This window comes from Adiantum capillus-veneris, chromosome 23, assembly GCF_014529385.1.
Source record: "Adiantum capillus-veneris isolate H3 chromosome 23, ASM1452938v2, whole genome shotgun sequence".
NCBI lineage: Eukaryota > Viridiplantae > Streptophyta > Polypodiopsida > Polypodiales > Pteridaceae > Adiantum > Adiantum capillus-veneris.
Genome location: NC_140953.1, coordinates 99,179,006 through 99,199,931, shown reverse-complemented (window position 1 = coordinate 99,199,931; position 20,926 = coordinate 99,179,006). Strand labels below are relative to the sequence as shown.

The window sequence follows — 20,926 nt, the reverse complement described above, 5'->3', positions numbered from 1 at the left end:
TGAGAACATTGTCACATTCATTCATTTTAAAATTTTCATGCAGCTTCGTGTCCCTGTTGCCATTGTCCTTTCACTCGATTTCCACTGATCTAGCGGCTGCATATCTATGTGTATCGAGTAGCAACTGAAAAGGTGCTGCACTATGTGGTCTAAGCTGATGAGCTTTCTCTGCAGCATGTGTTGCAAGTTCCACATTGCCGTATAGTCACATGCACTCAACAAAGACATCCATAATGAAGCACTCGGTTCAACCCGCATTTTCTGTATTAGGTTGTGAGCTTCATCAAATCGCCCTACACGACTAAGGAGGTCAACCATGCAAGCGTAATGTTTCACTGAAGGTTTAATACCATGCTGATGACTCAAGGTGTCAAAAAAGAAATAGCCCCTCCTTGACGAGGCCTGCATGGCTACAAGCAGACAGAATACTTAAAAGGGTGATATGATTCAAGCAAATGCCTTCTGCACTCATTTGGTCTGAAAGTACAAGAGCTTTTTTGCCGTGGCCATGTCGCGCATATGCAGTTATCAAAGCACCCCAAGCTCCAACGTCCCGTTTAAACCAACCGTCTTAGCAACAACATGGCACAATCAAGATTTCCACATTTCCCATACATATCAATGAGAGCACTAGCCATGAAACAACTAGAATCAAGAGCCATATTAAGAATCATAACATGAAATTGTTTGCCCTGTTGAAAGGCTCCTTCACTAGCAGACGCATCCAGGACACTTATATAAGTTGCCTCATTCGGAATTACACCTTCCACTGTCATTTGAGAAAAAAGTGTTAATCCCTCTTCAATGCAATTATTTTTCACACATTCTGTAATCATTGTGTTCCAATTAACGGCATTATCCTTTGGAATATCCTTGAATATTTGGTGTGCCATCTCTAATGCCCCACATTTTCCATACAAGTGTACTATAGTGTTTGCCATTACTGCATCATGCTTGAAGCCCATGGCTATCATCTGGCAGTGGAGTTGTCTGCCTTTGGTGGAGTTTCCAGCAATACTTATTGCATTGAAAAGAGCTAATAATGTTACATGATTAGGAGAAAAACCTTCGCAGTGCATTGATTGTATAAATTTACAGCATTCTCATGTAGCTCCTGTTGTACGTAACCTGTAATGATTGCTGTCCAAGATATAACATCTTTCTGTGGTACATTGTCGAACACATGTTGTGCATCATCCAAACATTTGCACTTTGCATACATATCAATAAGGCCATTTGCCAATGATAAATCTGGAAGTATCCCTGCTTTCGCAACACAAGCATGTAATTCTCTGGTTTTTCTACGGCCTCTAGGCTCCCACACACATTACACATGCTCAAGAAGGTTACCTTGTTGGGACAAACACATTCTCTTCTCATTCTGTCGAAAATCTCAAAAGCCTCTTTCATCAACCCCTGTTTAGTATTTGCTTTGAGAATCACATTCCACATGACCACATCTGACTTTGACGTCCTTTCAAGCAACTCATGGCACTTTCCATGCTCTCACACTTGTGTACATGTCTATGACCGTGCTACACAAAATTGCATTTGTTTTGAAATCCATATCCTCGATCAAAGCATGTAACTGCCTGCCCGTCTCGAAATAATCTGCCTTGCTGCATGCGCTTAAAATACTGACGAATGTCATCTCACTAGGGTGGATGCCTTCCTGCTGCATTTGCCAGAAAAGTTGGAATGCACTCTCAGCAGAACCCTGCTTGCCATATGCTGCAATCATTGCATTCCAAGAAATGGCATCGCGCTCTGTTATTTTGCTGAATACATGCCATGCATCCTCTAAACTACCACACTTACTGTAGACCTTGATGAGAACATTATCAGTGTAAGTGTTAGACTTTTCACTCACAATACAAATATCCATATGTAACTGCTGACAACATTTGAAGTCTTCTACCTTGGCACATGCATTGAGAGTGCTCGTGAAGGTGACATCATTAGGTTCTACACCACGGCCATACATCAATCTGTATAATTTCATGGCATCATGCGCATATCCATGCTTCGTATAGCCGGCTATCATAGCATTGCATGACACAACATCAAGCACAATCGATCTGTCAAAAACTATGTGAGCGTCCTCCAAAGCCCCACAGGTTGCATACATATTGATAAGAGTGCTAGTTACATAGGAACTTGGCTCTGCAACATTCATGACATAAATTGCATGAATTTGCATGCCCAGATGTAGATTTTCTAAAGTGATGCAAGCACTCAAGGTAATGGAGATAGTGTAGGCATTTAACATTGTACCACTGCTGCACATAAATTGAAAAGCTTTGAAGGCTGCTTTGGGCTGACCTTGTTCGAGGAAGTATCTGATCCTTTCATTCCCATTGATGGGACGAACCGTTGTCATCAAGCAGTCTGGCAGCATGGGTATGCATCGTCTTGAATGTTCCAGAAAACCTACGTGCGGAGACCGGATGACACTGAATGCTGGCAAACAAGAGTGCGTACAAAGAGCTACATCTCTGCATTAAAGTAATGCGCGCCATTTCAAACGGAGTTTCCAGCAGCTAGATCCTGTGTTTTCCTCGAGAATTGGCTGTCTGCTTCCAAGGACTTCCATCTCCATGGCGTGCCCTTCGTGAGCTTCAACTTTTGAGTTACTGCTGCATCCTCGAGGAGGAGTGAGGGATTCACCGGCAGGATCTCAGGGGCACAGTAAACGCAGATTGGAACCTGCGACCTCTCGCGGGGGGGGATTTTTTTTTAAAACCATAACAAGGCGCGAGATGTATTATATTAAAGAAAGAGCAAAATTACAAAATATGAGTGTCCTGAGACCAAGGTGACTAATAAATACAACGCCAAAAAACTGTTGAATGGTAATAGAACCATGAGCTTGTATACAATGAGCTCGCAATGAGTTACTGTTGTGTCTGGTATACACAGACAGCTCCAAAACTAAACACAGCATCACTTCCATCTTAGTCATTAGGCAGGTTGTTGATCAGTTCCTCTATATTTGTGACCAGCCTCAACCCAGTAGCATATAGCTCAGCAATCTTAACTCCATCTTCCTTGCATTCCTCCATCATCTGATGCAGGTGGTCATTGGACCCCTTCAGGAGGACCTCGTCAATTTTGTTGAGATTAGCACCATTGTAAAGCCCCAGGCAGTCATTAAGGACTTTGTAGCTCACCTTGTAAATACGACATTGGTCTAGCTTCAATTGGTGTACCTGCAGGTTGACATTAGAAAATAATTTTCTCAGACTATTGGTCTATGTTGTTCCTATCTTTCCACACAATCCATAGAAACTCAGCTCTGATTCTGTTCCACAACGCAGCAAAGGTTTTGATCGACTCTCCTAAAAGCAATTGTTTCCAATTTGCGGTGTAACCGAGGGCAGTTATCAATTGTGACAATATTTTGCTTGACCTAGGGTAGATGATAAAAAGATGAGGGATGTCCTCTATGATTCTACTGCACCTACAACAGATACCATTGTTGATGTTAACATCCTTCATTCTCTTGCTTGTCCATGTTGCTTTGTGTAGTAGCAACCATAGAAGGATAGAATGTTTGGCCTGAATTCCTCTGTCCCATAAATTTTTGAATTTAAAGTGCCACTGTTTCCTGTCATAATTTGTGCGCCATCTCCTATTCAACGTGACATGCAGGGTTCCTCAAGAGCTGGAGGTAAGCTAGGTGGGTGGGACAGTTTGAATCCCCCTTTCCAGTACAGGGCTTTAGGTGATAGTTGGTCTCCGCAGGATAATGTCCATATTTGGTCTTGAGGAAACAAAGACCTTCTTGTGATGATTAACATAAGTTCCCATGGCTGTAACCTGTGTGCCTGGTTATTAGTTCAGCATCCGTTAACCACCGGTGATCCTGAGTGTGTCACAGGTCTTTCCACGTTTTTATCCCTTTACTATGCATTCTCCTAGCTGACCTTAGCTGGTTCGTGCCTAGAGGGGGGATGGGGGGAGGGACCACCATAAGGATTCTTCGACTCTGATGGGCCAGCTGAACTTGGACTCCCAGTTCACTTTTATCATTTGTCTGTATCTATTCCAAGCTCCCCATAATGTCTTCACTAACTCTGAACCCTGTGGGAGAGTAGGGAATGGGCTGAAAAATTTCGTGATCCAAGGCATATGTTTCCATCCTTTATGACCTTTGAGTTGAAACCCGTCAAGATGTCGAAATAAAAGTGTAGCCCATTCTTGTTCTGGGTTCTCAAGAGCCCTAAGAATAAGTTTGACTGATAGTTTGTCTGCCCATGAGTAAGGTCAAAGAGCCCTAAGCCCCCTAATTCCTTGGGCAAACAACATAATTTCCATTTTACTTTGGCCAATCCTCTTTTGTTGGGATCCCCAAACCACAAGAAGTTCCTACATACTCTCGAAATATCTTCCAAGTGTGACTCAGGGGGTCTCCAGTACGACAGAAAAAATAAGACATACGCTGAGAGAAAATGTTTGACCACCATCCCCCTACCTGCTAGAGAGGCCTGAAAACCCATCCACCTGTTAAGTTTGGAAGCGAATCTTTCTTTGACCCAATTCCACCTCTGAGCTAGAGTGATTTTGAAGCACATAGGGATACCCAATAATCTAAAGATGGTTCCCTCTTGGATTACTGAACAACCCTGATCTAGGATCCATTTAGGAAGAGGTGCTCTGGCTTCTCTAATGCCAGTCTTCTCGTGATTGATTCTGGAGCCAGAGGCAGAGCAAAAGATGTTGAGACAGTCCCAAAATGCTTTAAGGAATTGTTCATCATACGGTTTAGTAGACCATTAGTGTCATCAGCAAACTGAGAGAGACATTGTTGATTACCATCAGGCAATTGCCTAGATTTTTGAGGTTTACTTTGTGTGCGCCTTTAATAAATGTCGGTTTTACTTAGTGTTAAGGTTCTCGTGTTACTCTCCTTACTCACCTACATTAAAGAGTTAATCGGGTAGAGGAGCCGAGTTCACAGTGCTTGGAGGAATGGGGGTGATTTTGCTGCGAGCCAATCAAAAATAGTCTCTCTTTCTCTCTCTGCCCTGTTCACATAGGGCAGTGGAAGTTTGTGACGGGGTAGCCACGTCAAGGAAGAGAAAATCTTTTTTTCTTCCACCATGCCCAGTCCCCCACCCCCCACCCCCACCCTTTCCCAGCCTATGGCGCATTGCCATGCAAGCAAAGGGAGCACATATGGCTACCACTTGGTGTGAATACTAGGGGGGCGGAAGAGTTGAGCTCCCATGTGTTCCGCCTGGAAGTGGTGGAAGGGTGCTTTTCTTCCACCCTTCCATTTTGAACCCATCCTTAGAGACACCAAAACTTGGGGAGAATTGTGAGCATTATATTGCACTATTTCAAGCATAAACTATGCAATAGGACACTACAGCAAATACCACGATGATAATGGTACTCTGCAAGCTAGGAACAATGAAGAATTTGGATTCGTGTGTAACAAAAGTGGTTTGTCTAAGGCGAAACCACCAGGAGTGCATTAAGACGCAACACGACCAACAAGGCTTGATTCTCAGATCCAACGGCCTCGAACCTATCTCACCTCCACTAGCCACACAAGCTCTCATGGAATGTTGCCTCTAAAGTGCCACAAAACTAGTTTAACATTTGGGAGTCGACGGGTCCCTAAATAGAGGCTATAGTAAAAGAATCAAAACAATGAGATGAAACTGGTTTATTTCATGTTGGTATCTTTAGATTTCTTCTTTATTTAGAGAAACTAGTTCTATGCTCTTTGTTTGTGTTCGAGTAAGGTCCTTAGCTCAACAAGATTGTTCACAAGGAATCATGAAAAGTGAATCAAAATCATTTTGTGTAAAGTGATTCCACCAGAAACTCCTTAACCCAAGAATATAAATTTCTTTGACTTGGGGTCAAGCTTGTTACACTTATTCTTAGGAAAGTGACAAAATGCTTCACAACCAAAATTGCAGTAGCAACTACTTCTGCCCAAAACTCTTCAAGTAAATTGGCATATATCTGACTTTCTTTAGTATTGTTCTATTCATCCTCTCTGCAATGCCATTTTGTGGAGGATTGTAAGGAGCAGTCAACTCGCATTTGATTCCATATTTGAAACCCTTTGCCACGTCAAAGAACCCTTTGATAACTGCCAAGAAGCATCTCCAAAAGAGGTATGATAACCCTCATCGCCACATTGCCCAGTGGTAATCAGACTTTTTGTTAAATTCGGAACCTGTCTCACATTCTTCAAAGTGAAGTTACAACCATTAGCAAAACCGCAATTGCACATCATTGGTGCCCATTATGTCACGTGCATAATTGTTTCCAAGATGGACTACATCTTTCATTGAAGCGTCATAAGTAGAAAACCATTCTCTACATGGAGTAACATGAAATGATGCACCAAAATCAATGATCCAATTTTGAAAGTACTAGTGGAACTTGCAACTAATGTTACCATATACATGTGGTAGTGATGTGTGTGAACACACTAGGACCGCCGGGGCATTTTTTCCCTCTTTAGGAGGTTTTTTTCCCTCGTGCATTGTATATACGCCCATCACTCTAGGGCTATCCATCTTTCCATTGCACACTAAGTAATACAGTCTCTATTGTGTGCCTTGAGCTTCCTTCGTCTTCTCCAAGCTGTGTGTGTTTCTCTCCAACCCTAATTCCAACAATTGGTATCAGAGCAGGTTGTGTCCTCTCGGGCTTAGTCGTCAGAGCTGCTCCAGTACACGCCCGCTCACCTTCTCAGATTTCAGTGAGCTTTGGCGAGCGTTCACAGGTCAACAAATATTTTGGGGGTCGTCGTAGAGCTTGGTTAGCTCAGATTTTTGATTTGGGCTCATTTTGGCCTCCGTTTCCACTACAAGAAGTACTACACAAGCTATTTTGTCATTTTGTGCAGAATTTCTATCAGTGCCGTTTTCTGCATAACAGGTGCCTTATAGTCTTCTACGGTTTGTGCTATATAGCACGGGTTGTTCCCGCTCCGTTTCTCCTATTTTCGGGCAGTTTTCACATCAGGTGCAGCATTTACCATGGCTGACAACAAAACAGATGTGTTCAAGATGTTTGCTGCTAAGGACAGGTTGGATGGGGAAACCTACCCTCTGTGGGCTTATATGATGCAACATGTTCTTGTGTCAAAGGGCGTCTGGAACATTGTGCAGGGCATTGATGTATGTCCTGGTTCTGAGGATGTAGGGGATGTTGAGGATGTTGCAGGTCTTGCAGCAAGGATTCCTGCTGTTAGAGTTGTTTTGCCAACGGCAGAACAAGCTCGTTGGGATGTAAAGGATGCGCAGGCTCATGCATCGATTGCATTTTTCTGGGAAGCACACCATTGTTCCTCACATCCGTTCAGCAAAATCTGCAAAACAAGCTTGGGATATTCTGGCAGGTCTTTATGCAAGTCGCAATGAGGCTAAAATTGCTTTGCTGCGTAAAGAGCTGGAGTCGAAGATTATGCATGAGGAAGATGATATGGACACTTTCCTTGCTAGTGTCAAGGATATCAATGAGCAACTCATTTCTGCAGGTGAAGTCATTTCAGACAGTTCCATAGTGCAGACTGTTCTTGATGCCTTACCAGATTCTTACCAGACTTTTGCTAGTACTTGGAGCCTTATGACCCAACGAAATCCTGAAGTTGTCAAGTTTGATGCATTATGCACATTGCTGTTGCAAGAGTCACTTTCCAGAAAAAACAGGACTAGGTGCAGTTGAACAGGCTTTTTATTGCTTCGCAAAGAAAGGGTGGTAACAGTAATGCAACCACTTCTTATAGTTCTGCTACGAGTGGCCAAACTTCTGTTCCTAATGCTTCTGCTGGTAGCACTTCGTCTGGAAATTTTGATGATAAGGGCAAAAAGATGATGTGTTTCCATTATTGTAAAGCTAATGATCACTTGATCAAGTCGTGTCCTAAGTTGAAGGCCAAAGAGGCTAAGAAGAAAGAGGGTGGTTCCACTGCAAATGCTGGTTCCACTACAGGCATGAATGGGTATTTCCGCTTAAAGCGTAGTCCGAAGTTTTTATGTGCTTCAAACAATTTCTGGCTATGGCTGAAAATGTCTCGAAATGTACTATGGGCACCCTCCGTTCCGATCGAGGGGGGGAGTATATGTCTCATGAATTTAATGCATTTTTGGCTAGTCGTGGGATAAAACACCAATGTTCAGTGTCTTATACACCTCAACAAAATGGTGTTGCTGAGAGGAAAAACAGGTCAGCTTGAGGCCATCATGTGTGCCACTTATGTACTTAACAGGTGTCTTATGAAAGCATTCGAGTCTATTACTCCATATGAAGCATGGCATGATAGAAAATCTTCTATTGAGCACATGCGTGTTTTTGGTTGTTTGGTAATGCCACAAACACAGCGCAGAAAATTGGATGATAAGGCTGTCAAATGTATTTTTGTTGGTTATAGTGCTGAAAGCAAAGGTTACAGGTTATATCATCCACAAACAAAACGTATTCTGGTTTCACGGGATGTAGTGTTTGTGGAAGATTCTGTTCAGCCCTTGCTGTCATGTACTAGAGACAGTAACATAAGCTCACAGGACATTTATGACACTTTGTTGCCTCTTTTCAGTAGTGGAAATACGAATGTAATTTCCAATGAGGAAAATGTACAGCCTATGGGGGTTTCTGAAAATGTTACGGATCACCCTATTACTGATGCAGATGTACATGATGTACTTGATGAGGAAAGGGCTGAAAATGAGAAGGCTAGACGTATGCCAAAATGGCTGGTGCACACTTTGCGTCACAGGAAATTGGATGCACCTTTGTCTAGTCGTACTCGTTCAGGCTCTCGCCATGCATCGTATGCATCAGATTGTTATGCTTTGGTTGTGTCTAGTTTACATGATGTTGAGGAGCCTCTGTCTTTTGATGAAGCACAGAATTCAGAAAATTGGATGGCTGCGATGCAATCAGAATATGATGCACTTATAGAAAATGACACATGGACTATATGTGATTTGCCTCCTGGCAAAAAGGCCATGGTACAAAGTGGGTTTACAAGTTGAAACGCAAACCGGATGATGAGATCGATCGCCATAAGGCTTGACTTGTTGCAAAGGGTTATGCACAGCAAAAAGGCATAGATTATGAAGAGACTTTTGCTTCCACTTGTCGTATGACTACTGTGTGTTTTCTATGTGCATTGGCACCTCTTTTTGGTTGGGATGTACATCGATCAGACATTATTACTGCTTTCTTGAATGGTGACATATTTGAGGAAGTTTATGTAATGCAGCCTCGCGGTTTTGTCATAAAAGGACAAGAGGAAAAAGTGTGCAAATGTAAAAAGGCTTTGTATGGGTTGAAGCAATCTCCTCGTGCTTGGTATGTTGAGATGTCGAGCTCTACACCTTGAGCTAGCATCCACTATGGGTCTTGGCCGCTTACGGCATTTACTCACTGGCGCGTTAGGTGACCGACACGGAGGATCTCTGCCAGTGATTCTACAAATGGACTACACATATAGTGCCAGCCTAGTACGCTTCTAGCGAGTTCACACTTAGTGACCTCATGTACATATGTGCTAATTTTCAGCTTTAGCACTTAGTCATTTTGTACTCTCTTTTCTGTGAAGAAGAAGAAGAAGCTTTCCATCTCTGTGTGCTTTGTGCTTGTCTTGTGTAGCTCTCTTGCATCCTCATTCTTTACATGGTATCAGAGCCTGGTGCAGGCAAGAGAGGCTAAGAGAGCAAGTACAGTGGTTGTATGTACGCTTGATTGTGGAAACTCGTTGAGTGTAGAAAGCGTTACAGGTACCACGATAGCAGGTTCAGATTTGCAGGTTTTTGCAGATTGCAGCTATTTTGTCTTAGTGCTTCAAGATGTCTGACGGTTTCAGTCAGATTGTTACTGAGAAGCTTGAGAAAAATAACTACCCTGCATGGAAGTTCAGAATAACAAATTTCCTAAAAGGAAAAGGTTATTGGGACTATGTAGAAGGAGACAATGAAAAGGAACCAGAGATTCCCGAGGCAAATGCTACAGCAGAACAAAGAAAAGCTTTGAGGGACTGGCAACAAGGCCAGAGCAAAGTGATGTATTGGCTTTCTATGAGCATCACAGATGGCATGATGGGCTATCTGCAGGATGCTGAAACCCCCGCCATTGCATGGAGAAACTTAGGCAGAGTGTTCGAGGTGAACACCAAGGCCAGGAAGCTTCAACTAAAGTCGGAGCTAAATCAGGTTAAGAGGAACAACCACTCAATCAATGATTATGCCTTGAAGATCAAGAGTATCATTGAGGCTCTTGGATCTATTAAAGTCTCAATGGAAGACGATGACATTGTCCGTGCATGCTTGGATGGTCTAGGAGATGAGTATGTACATTTTAGGTCTTCCATGAATACAAGAGACGACATCCCCGTGTTCCAAGATTTGATTTCTATGCTTATTCTTGAGGAGAAGAACCTTGACACATCTTCTTCTCATGGTAGAAAAATTCTGAACAGGCCTTCTATTCTAACTCCAACAGAGGTAGAGGTAGAGGTTGTGGTCGAGGCCCAAGGGGTTGCAGGGGCCAATTTCTGGAAGGTCAATCAAATCAAAACAATACAGGTGGCAGGGGAAACCAGTCTCAAGGTAGGGGGAGTCAAAGAGGTCATGGTGCAGGATCAAGTAGGCAGCAACATACTCCAGATAGCAGAGAATGTTGGACTTGTGGTGAAAGAGGTCACATGTCACGTGACTGTCCAAAGGGAAAAGCAAGTGGAAAGAGAGAACAGAGCAACTATGCATCTACTAGCAGAGATGCAGATGACAGCAAAAACGAGCGCGTGTTTGTTATGCAGTATGTAATGAATACAATGACTGCAAAGAATTCCACCCAAGATGATGTTTGGTATGTGGATTCAGGTGCCTCTAATCACATGACGTCTCGTGGAGAGTGGTTTAGAGATATGCGCAAACCAGATGTGTCAGGCTATGTGCAGACAGGATGACACAGCTCACCCCATTGCTCATGTAGGGGACATACCTCTAAATACGAAGAGTGGAAAATCAAAGTACTTAGCAGATGTACTTCATGTCCCAAACATTACAAAGAATCTTGTTTCTGTGGACAAATGGTTGAGCAGGGTTTGCAGGTTCGCTTCAATCCAAATGGCTGTTATGTAGAAGATTTCCAGAATGGCTGTAAGCTGATCACAGAGGGCAAATGTGTGGGCAGAATGTTTACGCTGAATGTACATGCCTCATCATTTCTGGGCTGAAGCCGTAAATACAGCTGTGTACATTATGAACAGGACACCTACAGCTATGGTGCATGATGTAACACCTCGGGAAAATTTTACAAGTACAAAGCCTGATTTGGCACACTTGAAAGTGTTTGGCTGCATAGCTTACGTGCATGTACCAGATGAGTTGCGTAGGAAATTGGATCCTAAAGCAGAGAAATGTATTCTTGTGGGATATTCGCTTGAACAAAAGGGGTACAGGTGCTACAATCCTACTACACGAGAATTACGAGTGAGCAGAGATGTAGTCTTTCATGAGATGAGCAGCTGGTACAGTAATGCACATGGCACTATTGGGGCTGATGTAAAAGATGATGTGGTTGTACAAAATGTGAGGTCACAGTCACAGGTTTTGAGTGGACCACAAGAGTCCTCTTCTCGTGGCTCTGTTGAGAAACCATGGAACGGTAGACTACGTACGCAAGTTACTCCACCCAACAGGTACAGGGAATGTATCACGAAAAGGAAAGGAAAAGGTTGATGAACCTCCCTTTATGGCTGATGCATCATCAGGTTTTTCACATGTAGATATGGATTCAGATGGTTCTGAACAAAGTCTTGATGAGAAATTTGGAATTCCAGCTGTCAGGACACCTGGTGTAAGGAAAGTACAAGAAGATGCTAGAGGGCAAAGGAGTGACCCAGGACCGCGCGGATCTAATAGAGTCAAAAATCCAGTTTAGAAATTGACTTATGATGGGTATCTAGCGCATCACCAAGCCTACATGGCTAAGGTGATACAGGATGTGGAGCCCACATGTTTTGAGAATGCAGTTGGAAATGTGCATTGGGATGATGCAATGAATGAAGAGATGGCTGCATTGGAAGCAAATGACACATGGGAGTTGGTGCCATTGCCAAGTGGCAAGAAAGCTATTGGCTGTAAATGGGTGTATAAACCAAGCATAAGGCTGATGGTAACATTGAGCGTCACAAGGCAAGGCTGGTTGCAAAGGGTTATGCACAGACGTATGGCATAGACTATGAGGAGACCTTTGCTCCAGTGGCAAAGATGACGACTGTGAGAGCTGTCATAGCAGTGGCTGCATCTAGAGGATGGATTATGCATCAAATGGATGTAAAGAATGCCTTCTTGAATGGTGAGTTGCAAGAGGAAGTGTATATGGATCAGCCACCTGGTTATGTCGATCCAGGTTACCCAGATTATGTATGCAGACTTCTCAAAGCTTTGTATGGTTTGAAGCAGGGCTCTAGAGCATGATATGACAGGATTGCCAATATCTTGTCAGTATTGGTTTTAGAAGAGCTCATGCTGATCATTCACTCTATGTACGTGAGAGTGATGTGGGGATTGTGGTCATTACCATATATGTAGATGACCTTATTATTGTTGGTGACAATGCTATGGAGATTGACCATGTGAAGGGTCTTCTCAAACAGGAGTTTGAAATGAAAGATTTAGGCGAGTTGCGCTACTACTTCTTTTGGCATTGAGGTGATCAGGACTCAAGAGGGTGTATGGCTATCACAGAGACAGTATGCTTTGGACATGTTGTCAAAGTATGGTATGGCTGATTGTAAGCCAATTTCTATTCCCTTGGATGTGAATGCAAAGCTGAGTGCAGAGAAGGGTGATGTTGTTGAGGATGTCAACATGTACAGGAAGATTGTGGGTAGTCTAATCTACTTGACTATCACGAGGCCAGACTTGAGCTACACAGTAGGCTTGGAGAGTCATTCCTGCAGCTTCCGAGGAAGCCACATTTGGATGGAGTACGACGCACACTTAGGTATGTGCAAGGTACTCTTGACTACGCATTGTTCTATGCAGCAGATGCACCATTAGCATTGTATGGGTATACAGATGCAGATTGGGCAGGTAGCATTGTTGATAGGAGATCTACGAGTGGCTTCATGTTCTCTTTTGGGAGTACCGTTGTTACTTGGAGCAGCAAAAAGCAGCCTACGGTTGCTTTATCGAGCACAGAGGCCGAGTACAGAGGTGCAACAGTTGCGGCGTGCGAGGTAGCTTGGCTACGCACATTACTTGAGGACTTGGAGTGCAGGTGGACCAGCATATTTTCATCCATTGTGACAACCTCAGCAGCATGCAGTTGGCTAGGAACCCAGTGTTCCATGCTAGGACCAAACACATAGAGGTCCATTACCACTACGTTCGAGAGCGAGTGTTGGCGGGCGACATCGACTTGGTCTACGTCAGCACAGAGGAGCAGATAGCGGATATCTTTACCAAGGCCCTCGGAGCTGAAAAGCTTCGACGTTTCCGGACTATGCTTGGACTCTGCGACATGCAGAGCTCGAGGGGGAGTGTTGAGATGTCGAGCTCTACACCTTGAGCTGGCATCCACTACGGGTCTTGGCCTCTTACGGCATTTACTCACTGGCGCGTTAGGTGACCGACACGGAGGATCTTTGCCAGTGATTCTACAGCTGGACTACACATATAGTGCCGCCTAGTACGCTTCTAGCGATTTCACACTTAGTGACCGCATGTACATATGTGCTACTTTTCAGCTTTAGCACTTAGTCATTTTGTACTCTCTTTTCTGTGAAGAAGAAGAAAAAGCTTTCCATCTCTGTGTGCTTTGTGCTTGTCTTGTGTAGCTCTCTTGCATCCTCATTCTTTACATGGTATGAGAAAGCTGACACTCATTTGGTTAAACGAGGCTTTCGTAATAGTCCAACAGAAAGCACATTGTATGTAAAGTGTGAGGGTGATGTACTTCTCATTGTGGTTCTTTATGTCGATGATTTGCTGATCACTAGACCAAATGAGAGACATATTTCTGAATTTAAGGCTGATTTGAATGCTACTTTCAAGATGAAATATTTGGGGTTGTTGCATCATTACTTGGGTATACAGTTTAAGGCAGTGTGATGGTGGTATTGCCTTGTGCCAGAAAAGTTACATAGAGACATTGCCATGTAAGTTTGAACTTGAGGATTGCAAACCTATTGCCACTCCCATGGAAACAGGTTTGAAGTTGAGTCTACATGATTCCGGCGATCCTGCTAATGTCACTCTTTACCAAACTTCTGTTGGCTACCTCATTTATGTATGCAACAAAAGGCCAGATATTCATTTGCAGTCTCACAGGTCAGTAGATTTATGCATAGCCCAGGTTCTAAGCATTGGCAAGCTGTCAAGAGGAGTTTCCGCTACCTTAGTGGCACTTTACACCTTGGGTTGTTTTATCCCAAGGGGGATCATTGCCGCCAGACTTACACACTTTTTCGGACTCAGATTGGGCTGGTTGTTTTAACACGCGAGTTTCCACAAGTGGTTTTTGTTTCATGCTTGGCAGTTCATGTATATCATGGTTGAGCAAGAAGCAACCTACTGTGGCCACTTCAAGTTGTGAGGCTGAGTACACGGCAGTCTTCACAGCTACGGTTGAGTGTGTATGGCTCAGACGCCTTATGGCTGATTTGGGTGTTGGAGAGGACACTGCCAACACTATCTACACTGACAGTCAGAGCGCATTGGCAGTTGCGAGGAACCCAGTTTTTCATGCTCGCACAAAGCACATTGAGGTGCATTACCACTATGTCAGGAGAGGCTCTCAACAGGAGAGATCAGCTTGGCTTATGTGCCAACACAGGACAACCTTGCAGATCTTTTCACAAAGGCATTGTCTCGTGAGAAGCTTGAAGCTTTCCGCAAAGCTTTGGGCTTACTCCCCTTTGTGGATTGATCATGTCCTCAGGGCATGGCACTTTCCCTTTACTCATGTGCCAGCTCTCGTTCACCGCATCACTCCAGGGGGATCTGTTACCATATACATGTGGTAATGATGTGTGTGAACACACTATGACCGCCGGGCATTTTTTCCCTCTTTAGGAGGTTTTTTCCCCGTGCATTGTATATACGCCCATCACTCTAGGGCTATCCATATTTCCATTGCACACTAAGTAATACACTCTGTAATGTGTGCCTTTGGGGCTTCCTTCATCTTCTCCAAGCTGTGTGTGTTTCTCTGCAACCCTAATTCCGACAACTAAAATAATAGTCAAGAGATGATAAGAAAAACAACACATCTCACATGTGATTCCGTTGTGTTTACTTCTTTAATCTTTGCAGATGAAGCTTTCTATTCAAGTTTGTCTTGAGATTTGCTTACCTTTAATCTAAAGCAATTCTTTTATATATGACCAAACTTATTGCAATGGTAACACTTTATGTCGTGGACGAGAACAAGATTTGATTTTCTTCTATCTAAAAATTATTTTCTTGACTGCGATCTACCCACAAGCATGAAGAGTAGTAGAACCTTTCCCATTTTCATTATTCTTCTTGTTCATCTCTTTAGTCAACAAAGAACTAGAAAACCTTATCCATGGTGAGTTCATTCACTATAAAATTGTTGCCGATTTCCATACAAAAAGTATCCCAAGTTTTTTGGTAAAATGGTCAAAGAACATAGCTTTTAGGCTATCATTAAGAGGAACCTTTTGTGCAATCAATTCGCTAGGAATCGCATTAAACTTGTTCAAGTGATTTGGACACTAAACTTCCTTCTTTCATGCAAAAATCAACAAGATTCTTTAGCCAATAGACTTGTGATGCAGCACTAGTTTGAATCATAAAGATTGCACACGTCATGGAAGCATTGGTGATGGTAGACATGATTGCAGAATGAACATGTCAATGACACAAGGGAAAAATTTGTGGAAGAATGATGATGGAGACTGCATTAGACATGATTGACACCGAGATGAAGATTGACATGAAACAAGGTAGGAAAGCCAAAGAGACCATGCAGAGAAGCTTGAATATCAAAGGATGTAGCCATAGGGATGGATGATTGAAGGATTCATCAGGGAGCATGATGATCAAAGCGATAGATACAAAGGATATGCTACAATGATGATGTTGAGGGCCGATTTTTTCAAGTTTGATCCACCTCTCACTTGAATGCACTTGATGGCAAGGTTTCAAGCTATCGCGGAAGCCTTACCTGATGCCTTCTACCAAAGGAAAATCCACAGAAAATCTATGTAAGTATTGTTCCCATGAGCATGAGTGTAACACAAACCAAAATTCCAAGGGCCAAACAATGAAGATCTTGTCGAAGACTCTGAAGCACTCTCTTTGGAAAAGATTCTCTATGATGGTACATGAATATACCATCATCCTGGGGGAGGGCTAATGATAGCCGTTTTTCGGCTCTCTGTAATTGCCATAGTAAGTTACTCCACCCTACCAAATTCACCCAAACACTATGGCTATCCCTACCATTTCACTGTACATAGGCGTGTGTGAGTTAGGGGGCTTTTCCCATATCTTCTTAAAAACCCTCACCTAGCTAGTCACTGGGCTAGTTGAGCCAAAAAAATAAAAGTATATATGGCCTCTTTGTGTGTAAATATTTCATTGTGTATATGGCCTAAATATGGGGATTTTTTATAATTATTTTGGTATTTTATTTAAATATTTCTACTTAGGTGTGTGTTTTATTAAACCTATGTACACCTTCTTTCATCCTCTTACACCATAATTATATTTTTGCCAATATGTACATACTCTAACCTCATATTTTTCCTATCAAATCACTCAAACACTGTGGTTACCCTCACCCTTTCACTATATATAGGCGCGTGTGAGTTAGGGGACTTTTCTCATATCTCCTTACTGAAATAAAAAACCCTCAATTAGCTAGTCATTGGGCTAGTTGAGCAAAAAATTAAAAAATATAAAAAATATAAGTATATTATGGCCCATGCGTATGTAAATATTTCTTTGTATATAGGGCCTAAATAAAAGATTTTTTTCATAATTATTTTGGTATTTATTTAAATATTTCTACCTAGGTGTGTGTTATTTATGCTCTGTACATTGCCTCACCATTACCACAATTTTTCTTACCATTTTTCATACTCTTTATTCCATATATAAATATTTTCATGTAAGCTTCTCTTATTTTGGTGTAACTCCACCCCAACAAAAATCCAAAAAAACTAGTTTTATTTATGTGTATATTTTTTCACTATTGTGATTTTTCCCTTCCTACATCTATTTTGTTTTTTTTCTAAAAAATTAGAACACCAAAAATATTTATCTTTTTATGGTAGCCTCATAATGAGAGAGATTTCTTTTGACCCCTTTATATTTTTTCCACTTATATTATTTATATTTGACATGCACATATTTTTAGACCCCTCAATATTTGATTTTCTTAGTTGTACTATTCACTTATATCACGATCTCAACAATATCTTCAATTATAGACCTACCAAATAAGGTCAAGGGTAGGTGGCATGCATACATGCACTATGGAGGGCTCACTCTTGGAGGTATTCAAAAGAATCATCCAAAGAAGGACCCCACAAGGACTTTGTGCAGTGGAAAAAAAAAGTCGGTTTTGCTGAATTTTTAAAGTTCACTTGCTCTCCGAATTTGAAAAGATGATACAAACAAAAGTTGTAGCTCGTGGGCTGAAATTTTGCCTCAAATTTTTTCATATTTTTTTGAGCTACGACTTGTGAGCTATGATTTTATTAGTGGACCCCAATTTTCCCATGCTATGCAGCCACACTCTCTCTTCCACTTTATCATTTTCCTCTTTCACACACACTTCTCCACTCATCATCTCCACCTCTCTCACCACTCCTCTCTGCACCCTACTCACCTTCTCCTCAACCTTGAAGAATAAGAGAAACCATGGTGAACTCATACCTCCCACACACAATTCTCGATCCATTCAAAATTGACCACCTAGTCTCATTTTTCCTCCTCCAAATTACCCATATCTATCAAAAAACCACAAAATTCAGTCTCTTCTCTTAAAAGACAGCATCATGGTGGTTGATTACTCAGCTTCAATTACCTTGTCTCTCAAGGAAGGTCAAGAGTGGAGAAAAAATGTACCGTCAAAGCTAGTGGACCGTCAACAAGCGTCAAAATTGGCCCTACTCAAGACACTTGGAGCATCAACCTTGTAAGAAATCCACCTTTTCTTACCTCTTAAGAGTTTTTCTTCCTTATTTGTATCCTACATGGATACTCCCATTGTAAATATCCAATTCCATTTGTAAATTAATACTAACTCTACTAACACTAACCCACTATGAAAAGTCCTATCACCTCCATTTCTCTCCTCTCTCTTTCCCCACCAACTTCTTGATAATTCCAAGCAAAAGAAATTAGGTAAATTGCTGAAAATCTAACCCAACCATGGTTAGAGGAGTAACCCTAGCCTTCAAAATTGCTATAAAAGGACGGTGTAGCTAGCACAAAAGGGGAGAAGAAAGAGCACTATGCTATAGCTTGAGAAGCCAAGCTCAACCTCTTGAGAAGGAGCTCTTGAGTGGAATCTCATTGGCATTAGACATATATATGTGTTGTACTAGGGGTGATTAGCAAGGGAACTCTATGCCATTGTAAGAGAGAGTGATCATTCAATTGAGAGTAGGAAATCTATCATTTCTCCTACTAGTGTAAGCCCAACATTTGCTGAATCAAGGAGGGTGAATTTGGACTAAGCATGGATACCTTGTCTCCCTTCCAACGTGAAGTCATAGACAATAATGATGTGTAAGTGTCTTGGTGTTTTATTTAACTTCTTGATAGCTTGTCTCCGGGTATTGTTATCAATTTAGCCATAAATCCCACATGCTGTAAGAGGGCGACAGGGTGGAGAGGACTCCCCTGGCCTTAAGACAGTGATTGGGGTGGCTTTTTTCTTGTGATGTGTTGTGGTGTAATTTACTCAGGCTATGTTGAACAAATACTAATCTCACTTTGATTGGTCATGACAGATTTGTAAGAAGGCATTAGTGCGACAAGCACCCCCTTCCCCCTTCTCTCTCTTTCTTACATATATATATTTATGTTTGCTTGATCATTAACGATACACTTCAAAGCAGCCCGAGCACCATCTCTCTCTCTCTCTCTCTTTCTCTCTCTCTCTCCCTCTCTCTCTCCTCTCTCTCTCTCTCTCTCTCTCCTCTCTCTCTCTCTCTCGTTTTTAGTGTGTGAGAGTGTTCCATGGGTGTTACGGTTAGTGAAAAATTCTTGCTTATTTGTGGGTTGCTCTAACGATTCTCCTCTTTTGCGTCCTAGTTCGCTCTTAAACTAGGTGGTGCCCCTTGTGTAGTTGGGATTTGGCTGTGGATTTGTTGTTTTGGTTTGTGTTGTGTTGTGTCCCAGCCCCATTGAGCAGCACGGAGCCTTGAAGGGTGTCTAGAGGTTGCTCTTCTTGTTGCCCGCCCCGGACCGCTTCAATGGAAAGTCTACAAAGGGTCAAGAAGAGAGATCCCATATGAGCACATCTTCCACATCATCATCTACATGCACCATTTGTAATAACACCTAGAGAATGTGCATCCAGAAGGCATGGAAGAAAAATCCTTCTCTCTCTTTGTGATTAAGCGGGTCATGGAATGGCAAAGCTGCATGACACTACCTAAGTGTTCTTTTGCTTCCTCCATTTGTCGATGGTTACCCTTGTAGTGTCAAAAGTTCCATCACCATTAGCTAAAGAGAGCCTCTTTATACAACCAAGTTGTAGCATCAAGATTGCCTTCTTCCTACATGGGCTAGGCGAGAGGTACAAAGACAATGGATATAGGGTAGATGGCGATTCTGTGGCCGATGAGTAGATAAGCGATGAAAGTAACTGGTTGAAATATTGAAATCAATGCACGATTAGTGAATGTCTCAAAATTCATCACAAATTTCCACAAAAGGAAACTAATATCATCGACTAGTAGCCACCAACCATATTACTAATGGCATGTCATATGGCTTTATAAGTATCGCAAGAATTCTAGGAATAATTCTTTAAACTTTTCTCGAGAGAGCTACATGTGAACCCCTACCTCCGGTTAATTGCATCTTTATTGTTACTAAGTAGGCATCTTCTCTGTTGAGGCCACGACCCCTACAGAGGGATACAAATCTCTGAGCATGGTTGTCGGCATCCTCTGTGGAGAGACCTATGAAAGTCAAAAACTTGATGTTCACCTTAGCTAGAACGCTTGTCAGCTCTCCCATCATGGATATTTTCTCATGAGCTTGCTTCTCAAGAGGTCATTGTAACACAATGGTTGAGAGCTTTACTGGGGAACGTGACCTCAGAGGTGAAAAACTAGTTGAAGGAATGGAGGGAGCTGCATAGGAGGTTAGGGGGAACAAGGCTAGTGGACTTCTACTTGGCAGAAAAGGTTGACACTTTCTGTGGCAGTACTTCAGAGGGCTCAGTAGTGGGATTTCTTGATCTTTAGACTACCTTGTATGTGTCATGCAGTAGCATCAACCTACCCAACAACCTCTAGATGTCGAGATCCTTGAACTTGCTGGATAGTCTAGACGCGCTAGACTTGACCCCCCTAGAAAACTCGTGTTGAATAGGGGCAAGAGACTAGACCTGCTAGACCAAGTTGGATAAGGCAAAGTTGGTCTAGACCAAGCTGGTCTAGGGCAAAGAATCTTGTCTAGCCCAACTTGGTCTATAGTGAAGAAGCTGGTCTAGACCAAGCTAGTCTAGGGCAAAGAAGGCGAAGCTCGTCTACTAGGGCAAAGAAGCTAGTCTAGACCAAACTACTCTAGGGTGAGGCAAAGTTGTTCTAGGGCAAAGAAGCTGGTCTAGGGTGAGGCGAAGCTGGTCTAGGAAGAAGAAGTTGGTCTAGACCAAGCTAGACAAGCATTAGGAAGAGGATAGACTCTAGGAGGGCCTCTTTATTTGGCAGTTTAAAGGAGTCAACCCTTTC

At 42.5% G+C, this 20,926-nt stretch overlaps 1 pseudogene; it reads right to left on the bottom strand.

Annotated features, from left to right (window-relative positions):
* Positions 1–61: 61 nt before the first annotated feature.
* On the bottom strand, positions 62–2,641 carry LOC147428225 (pentatricopeptide repeat-containing protein At4g13650-like; annotated as a pseudogene).
* Positions 2,642–20,926: the final 18,285 nt, after the last annotated feature.